Source organism: Chamaea fasciata, unplaced genomic scaffold (assembly GCF_029207755.1).
Source record: "Chamaea fasciata isolate MVZ Bird 193981 ecotype frontalis unplaced genomic scaffold, bChaFas1.0.hap1 SCAF_3, whole genome shotgun sequence".
NCBI lineage: Eukaryota > Metazoa > Chordata > Aves > Passeriformes > Sylviidae > Chamaea > Chamaea fasciata.
In genome coordinates, this window is record NW_027094088.1 from 21686191 (window position 1) to 21694215 (window position 8025).

Genomic DNA, 8025 nt, shown 5'->3' on the forward strand with positions numbered 1-8025 from the left:
GAGAGCCTCATAATGCCTATAAATTGTCCATAATTGTATGGATTTTAAATCTAAAAGTTGGCAGTGGCAAAAGCTAAAAGCCATTAAGAGAGATCCTATTGTACAACACATCAGTAATCATAACTCATAATCTTAGGGGGAAAAAACCTAAGTAGAGTTTTCTAAAATTTTCATAACTGTACTTGAGCCTCGTCTTGATGTTTACTACAATGATGGCATTGTTTGAAATGACATAGCCTAATGCATATATAAGTCCTGTTTGAAAAGAGCTACTAATTAACATGAATAGTCTTCTTCTCTGAAGGTCATTTATTGCAAAGTTCATTTTTCAGCCGAGCATTGCTAAAGTAGTCACCCCCGCTAACAGCCATTAGATTAAGAGACTTAGGTCTGTTCTTGTCCTGACACTGGGTCAGGATTTTCAAAGGAAGAGCCTCTTCGATGCCAAGAAGCCCTTAAAATAATATTTGAACAGAAAAAGAATGGATGTAATTACACTGTAAATATTGCTGTAGTTATTGAATTAATGAAGATAATTCTATTCATTTTATCTTTAAAAGAAAAGAAAACAAAACACCACACCAAGTTTTCCTTGTCTGCTGTTCCAGTGCATCTGTTCCCCGTGGGACCTTCGATTTCTTCAGTCATAACGATTCATTAAAAATGAGAGGCACTGAATACTTAGCATCTGATGTGAGAGCATGTTCACCTATTGCCAGATATCAGGAATGTGAAGCCCCAGGTGCCTCTGCCTCCCCTTTGGAAGCCCCAGAAAGGCTTTCTGTGTCTGTCTGCATTCCAGCCATTGCTGCTTCTCTCCTGAGAAGAGACAGCCAAAGGGCACCAACTTAACACTGCCAAACAACCTTACAAACTTGCAGCCTTATAAACTGCCACTTTACCAGGACTTCAGCATTGCCACCTGAATCACAAATATCTAATTCTGAAACACTGTCTGCCCAGGAGCCCCATTAACACCAGTGCCATGTTATTCACTTGGATACAGGCTTAGAAACTGCTGTGACAGAGAGACACTTCTTGGGCTAAGGGACAAACCTGGTGGGTTTCCTGGTCGTGTCTGTGGGCACGTGGTAGTTGAAGGGCTGAGGATCCCTGTTGAGACTGCAAAAACTTTTTCACCCTTGTGAGTAGTTATAAACAGATATGGGGGTTTTTGAGCTGGGGTATGACAATAAATGTATTTCCCTGATGACACCATGGAGGTTCTGTTAAGCTTTGTCTCTCTGTTTAATTGTGCTTGCCTCCCATTTGAGCAGGCAAAGGGTGGGACCTTTGGGAGTCAATTGGTACGTAAGTCATTCCCAAACTGATCCCCTTGGTTAGGGTTTAGGGTTACTCTTGTTAATGAAGAAAAGATTCTGCAACCCAGTGGGATTTTTGGGGATGGGAAAGAATTGGGAACTCTTAAGAAGGGCCAAAAAAACTATGGAATTTCTCTGAAGTTACAATTTTGTGTGACAAAGCTTCTCACAACAAAGCCAGCTAAGGCCATAAGAGCAGCAGGAAAATCCCACAGGCCTCAGAGCACTCATAAAAATATTGTACTTTTCAGTATAAGATTTGCATTCACTTCAGCCCTGGCCATGCCGTGCTCCCTGCAGTCAGATTTCTCTGGGGTCCCAACAGCTACAGCAGGGCTGCTGGATATCAATGCTGCAAGCACAAGAAAACCCCTCCAAGTGAAGGATGACAGTGCTGAGAGAGCAGCAAGGCACACCTCAGTCCCTTCCATTCCTCCCTTTCCCCATCCCTGGGGCAGGAAGGTTGCAGAGAGTATGGAGGGGAGTGGGACTCTTGTAATGTGGCTCAACTGCTTCTCCCTGGCAGCTTCCACAGGGTTTTTGCTCCTCTCCGCTTGTGTTAGCAGAGGGGAGCATATGGGCCTTGGAGATTTAATGTTTCATGGCTTACTTGGCTGTCAAAATGTTTCACATTATTATTTTTTGCAACATTCACGGTGATCATCTTTAAGGAAAAAAAAAACCTGTGCGGCAGGTCCCTAGATGCCCTTGCTGGGAGCAGATGTCGGAGTAAGAGCGCTGCTAAGCCTCTCTTGGATTTTTCATTTCCCACCCTTTGTACATCCAACACAGCTCGACAGGGAGCACACACAGCCTCTCTCGCTGCCTGGCAGGACCCACTGAGGTGCTTTGGGATGCCTGAAACTGGGAAATTTGCAGAGGTATGGGGTGCTGAGACAGACTCATAATCTGTATTGATGGCATCATCCCCGACCATGTGACAACCAAAGCAGATAAGCCTATGACTGAACTGAAAAGATTTCTTAAATCTGGTAATCGATATTGAGCAGCTCAGCCTGTTGAGCTATCGGGTTTGGAGATCTCCCTGCGTGCAGGGTCGGGGGGAGCTCTGGGTTTGTGAAATGGGGAGATGCTGAGCTGATGCTAAGCTGTAGCCGGGCACAGTGCTGTAGGTTACTGGCACAGCTGCAGGCAGTGACTTCAGCTGACATGGGGCTCTACAAAAGCCATGGGAAGAGTTTGATTATTGTGGAGGAGAAACCAGAATCAAAGGGATGATGAGTAAGGAGTCTGAGTTTCAGTAATCTGAGGCCTTGAAGTTTTGCTATAGGTCAGACTTTCCAAGAGTGCTGCATATTGTCCCTTCTCCAGTGCCAAAGGCTCAACAATTGAATCTCTAGCTGACACTGAAAGTTTCCATAGGGATTTCTCTGTTCAGTGTTCATGACGTTCCATTACTTAAAAGTTTTCTGAGAAATTTGTGTTTCAAAAGCAGTGCCAAACCTGAAGGACTTCCTAAAGGAGATCTTCCCATTCTGTGAGTTCTTTCCAGAGCTCTTGTTGGAGCAAATCTGTTTTAAAACAAATAAAATGGTCTGACGCTTTGTAAAGACATAATGACTTTACAGGAAGCAACTATTCAGGCCATTGTTGCCCACAGCACAGGATAAAAACAAGTCTACCCTCAGCCAGATGGCCTGGGACAGAACTCTCCCCAAAAGTCACTGCCTCCCTTTTTAGACAGGGAAGGGAGCTAGTGTGTGTTGAGAGAAGTCATGTATGGGTAACACCTCCTCAGAGACAGCACTCCCACAACAGACAAATAAATTGTCTGCAGACAACCAAGCTTTTTGCTTCGTTTCCACAAGATGACTGGATTTTATGGAGCTGGACTGGTTAGACTGGCACATAAAGATGAAGGGAGAAGCTGAGCCTTTCTGTTCTTCTGTATTTATTGGGCAAAACAGCTGGGGTTCAAACCACTCCGTATTATGAAGCACCTATTAATATCGTCTCCTGATGGAGAACAGGGTGTTTTTTTCTTCTTAAATGTTTAATTAGCAGGCATTGTGTTATGTCTTTACTTCAATAAATTCCAGTTGAGAAAGATTTTGGGTGCACATGTGAATGAACGCTTGTCTTGAAAGACAGAGCAAAAAGAAATTCATAATCATGTTTCCCTTGTTGTATTTACTGTTTTGCTTCTAAAGGGAATATTACTCCACTAAGAGATTCATAATTAGGAGGATGCCAGATGGGTTATCAATGTGGTTTTAAATTTTTATACGTAGAGTGCTTGTTTTTGCAGGGGATGCTTTGGTTTCATGTACAGTAGTTAAATATAAATGTCTTCTATGAGGCGACTGCTAACTATTCCATGATTTTGAATTTGCTGTTAATTTAATTCTTCTTGCCTCCCTGTCTTCTCACCCCACCCCCCCACTCCCCTGCCTTTTCTTTTCTTTCCAGCTTCTCTGGTGGGGCAGATTAACTGAATCAACTACCCAGGTGAAAGAATAAAGCTTGAAAAGAGAACTGAAACCCATATATTCACCTGAAAAAGTCAACAGCTTTACTCAGTAAAAAGAAATTAAAAGTTGGGACTTTGAGCACCTTTCCTAAATTCCTAGGAAAGGTGCTCTGGTTTGGCTGGGTGCCTCAGAGGCCATTGTGTGTGCTTAGTGCCATTGCCACAGAGAGGTGCAGCAGCATAGTGACAGTGAGGACAAGAAAACCTGAGGCTGGAGAACCTCAGGTGGGGAGGGATGTGATCACAAAACAAAGGGAGAGTGAGAAATTACAGGCGACCAAAAAATTGTGGTGTGACTAGGCCATGCACCAGACCTCACAGCTTGAATTACTGCCCCACAGGAATCCTACACCTCCTTGGGAAGAGGGGATTCTGCCTCAGAGATTTTATGCTTTCCAAATACAGGCTGACTGAAGAGCCCTGCTGCAAGCAGCCCTGGCCCAGACAGTGGCAGAGTCCTGTGGTGTCATTATGGACCAGCTGCAAGAGGGTGGGATTCCTGCACAAACATATGCAGGCACAAACACAGCAGACGGGTGTACACACACACGAGTGCACACGTGCGTGTGTGTCTGTGTGTCTGTGTGTGTGTGTATGTTCTTCACCTTTTTACTCAGCGCTCTTTGACCTTCTGTGCCAAAGTGAAACTCCCCTCTGCAGGGTCTATGTCAAAGCCACCACATCTTCATCACCTGCCGGGGCTCTGGGTCAGACAAAAGGGCCAAGGGGCCATGTACTCTTTCCTCTTTTTTCTTCTGAATCCCCTTTCTATCCCAAAATATAGGAGCTGCAATAAACAGAAGGGAGTCACACACAGCATAATGATAACCGAGATGACACTGTCAGATCTGCATTCATTCCATATGTAAGTGTTACTGAAGGAGAAGACGTTGTTATTAAACACTGGGAAAGGGTGACCAGAACTGGCAAAAAAACAAGGGAAACCACAATGGAAACAGAAAGACCATTAATGTTACAAAACCAGTTTATGAAAAATCTATATCAGGTTAGGGACAAATCCAAACCAAAAGCTTAGAAGTATCTCAGAAAACTTTTAGGGGTCAGTTCATCATCTCTGAACATGGTTTTCAAGAAAAATCTCACTGTCACAGTGGGTCTTGGTGTAGGCAATCACAACCTTGCAAGATCCAAAGCTAGAGCATAGACCTGATTCTCTAGGGCAGAAACCAGATTGAAGACTGATTGATGAGAACAGATTAAAAAAAATTACTAAGGGCTTTGAGTTCAATGGCAGCTCATAAAGGGATACATTTTATAAGGGAAATAAAGGACTCTGTCATACATGTAAAAGCATGTTGGGTTTGCATGTCGTAATCATGCCATACTGGTAGAAGTGCAATCAGGAAATCCTTGTTTTATCAACTGAAAATAACCCTTATTGACAGGGACAGTGAGAGAAAGAGATCATTAGATGATTTTCATCACAGAGATTTAAAATTATTGTTGATGGAACATACGAGAAAGTTGTGTGGAGGAAGGTCCTACATGGTATAGAGACTGGACTGAGAGGGTGTCCATGGATTTGTGGGGACAAAGGCAAAACTTCATGAGCAATATTAATTGGGGCTTTATTCAGTTGAAGTTTAAGACCCACAGGTGCTGGCTCTGTGGCTTGCTACTGAAAGCATGTGTGCTTTCAAATTTGCTTAAACCATCTCCATCTCATCTGGGGAGAGCTTTTATCATGGGGATAGAACTGTCCCTCTTTCCTTCACATAGAGCATTTCTGCGTTTGAAGAAGCTTGTCCTGCTGGTGCTTTTCTTCTATTCTGTACAGCCACTGATTACAAAGCAAACATCCCACAGTCTAACCTGGTATGTGAGTGGCAAAATTTCACTATGTGCTGTTAATTCTTCCATCCCTCTGCTTCTCTTTGGCTTTCCTCCCACAGAGCCTCTGGGGAGACTCCCTCCTTCCAGCGACAGGGAAAGCAGGGACAGGAGATGCTCAGGGAGGAAGCTGATCTGACCTCAATTTCTGCAGTAGCAAAGCCAAGAGAGTTTTGTGGAGGGGTCAGAAGAACCCTTGGTTTGCACAGCAGTGACGGATTTCGCTAAATGCAATGGGGAACAGGATGGTAATTAGGAGAAATTAGAAGATGTAGCAGTCCAAATTGAAAGAGGTAACCGGCCAGTGAAGGAATGGCTTGTGTGTCTGCTTGGAGGGTTGCCTATCTCACACACATCCTGCACTGCCCCATAGTCTTTTCAGTAAACTCACATTTATTCAGGAGCAGCAGGGTTGAGCGTTTTTCAGATATTTTCTCGAAGCATCATTTATGGGACAATGTGGTAAATGTTCCCCTACCTTGTCAGGTCATAATGGCAGGTATGCAACTTCCACTGGGCTTAGGGGTCATTTTCAAAAAAATAATGTGTTGAACCTCTCACATCTTCTAGATGTGGATACGAGGGAGAAACTGTGGTGATTTAAACTCCCAGAACTACTTCACTATAGAGCTATGGTTCCCTGTGCTCCTGTTTCTTATCGTAGCAGTGTCAGCAACCTTCTGCTAACATGTGTGGGTATAGAAGTTTTTCTGAGATCCTAGAACCGAAAGACTCCTACCTGGATCTTTGTTTTCCTTCTTGTGCTAGTAATAGCAGCTATATTCCTAATAAAAATATTCAGAGGACCATGTTACGTCTGTTTCTTAAATTGTGATCATTATGTGACTAATCATAATAATAATATTATATTAGGGAGAAAAATGTTGGAAGATATTCCCCAGAGGAAAATGAATTTCTTTTTATCATCTACAGTAGTTTATTTCACATATTCATGACCCTCCTGGTATTCTTTTTTTTTTTTTTTTTTTTTTTTATGATGAGCCATAAAAATGACAAAATACATTAGCAAAGTTCTCGGTTTATGCTAAAATGACCATATTCAAAAATAATAACAGAGACTTGTATCAGCAATGCAAAAGATGCATGAAGTAATTGGTGCTTAATTTGTACACAAACTGTCAAGGCAGTTTTCCTCACGGCCTGCATCTTCTGAATTCATTAGTCTCTAATTAAGGCCAGTTGGGACCAGCAGTTAGAAGGTTAAAGAGGTTCTGACAGCCCTAATCATTGCTCAGGAAGCTGAAAATGTATGCAAAGTCTCGGCAGATGGGGTGAGATCTGCTTCTGCCAAGTGATAACTGTTATTCCTTTGCACCTCCAAAGCTGTCATCCTAATAGGCACATTTTAAATTTATTAATGCTCTAGTTACAATGCATACACAGTCTCTAATGGTATGTCATTCAGAGTATATAAACTGAGCAATTAACACATATTACCTGGTAATGGTAAAATTATTTGTTGCCTGTTTGATTTTTTTTTTTTCAGTTTCCTAATCCAGCAAGAATAGTCATAAGACTTTTCTTTGTTAAAAAGGGGGGGATTGTGAGCTTCTTGTTTGTTGACCATGAATTCTTTGTTTCTGCAGACAAAAAGCTCACAAGCCATAACTAACTTTTCTTTGATTTCCAGTGCCTCAAAGATTTCGGTTTTGGGGATTACAGGTTTTTCAAACTTGAAATTTAAAGATGTGTGTCTTCAATATTTCAAATATAATTTTAGAAGGAGGGTTTTTTTTTCCTACATTTTTAAGCCCTTTTAAAAAATAGTGGGTGAATTTCTCAGCCAGATGTTGTTGTTGTCCTCCCTTCCTTCCCCACTACTTCAGTGAGGTGCCCATATTATGTCCCCCTCTGTTGTGGTATCTCTCTCCTTAATCCTATTTGGTTTAAAGCTGCCTAATCAAGGGAAAGGCATGTTTTTAGGTCTCTCAGTCCATGTGAAGGCTTCAGCCATGGGAGGCCTTTAATTGCATGTAGCACCGGTGCCATGGCGGGTTGGGAGGGGAGAGCCCACAGCAGAGCCTCCCTTGCAGGGAGCCGAGCAGCCACCAGAGCTCAGGAATCCCAAAGAGTGCTAATCATGTGCTAAGATGTTAATGTAAGCAACAGAACAATTATGTACCCAGTGACTTATAGACAGGCCAGGAACCTACTCCTCTGTTAGAATTAATTGATTTCGCTCAGTGTAATGAGCACTGCACAAATACGGAAAGGGAAGGTGGTGTGATTGAACTGTGGGCCTTGGCTCTACATTCACCAGCCCGAGTCATGACTAACTCCAAAAACATCAAAGATTTCAAAATGGTACAATATCGGCATGAGGGACAATCACAGACCAAC